Source organism: Corvus brachyrhynchos, unplaced genomic scaffold (assembly GCF_000691975.1).
Source record: "Corvus brachyrhynchos isolate BGI_N302 unplaced genomic scaffold, ASM69197v1 scaffold215, whole genome shotgun sequence".
Taxonomy (NCBI): domain Eukaryota; kingdom Metazoa; phylum Chordata; class Aves; order Passeriformes; family Corvidae; genus Corvus; species Corvus brachyrhynchos.
The window spans coordinates 190,745-191,212 of NW_008237887.1; positions in this window are offsets into that span (position 1 = coordinate 190,745).

Consider the following 468-nt stretch of genomic DNA (forward strand, 5'->3'; position numbering starts at 1 on the left):
TCTCGGGGGGCGCTCGCTTCTGTGGGGGGCTGTGGGCTCCGATTCCCGGCGTTCCCGGGGTGTCACACCCCCGGGTTTGGGGGTGCGGACTCCCAATTCCCGCCGTTCCCCACCATTCCCCTTTTTTGGAGGAGCCCCGTGCCTTGAGGGGGGTGCGGACTCCAACTCCCGGCATTCCCACTCCCAATTCCCCGGTTTTGGGGGTGCCCGGTTCTGTGGGGAGGGGGTGCGGACTCCAATTCCCGGCATTCCCGGTTTTGGGGTGCGGACTCCAATTCCCACCATTCCCGGGGTGCCACACTCGGTTTTGGGGTGCGGACTCCAATTCCCGGCATTCCCATTCCCAATTCCCCGGTTTTAGGGGTGCCCGGCTCTGTGGGGAAGCGCTGCGGACTCCAACTCCCGGCATTCCCAATTCCCAATTCCCCGGTTTTAGGGGTGCCCGGCTCTGTGTGGTCGGGAGAGGGC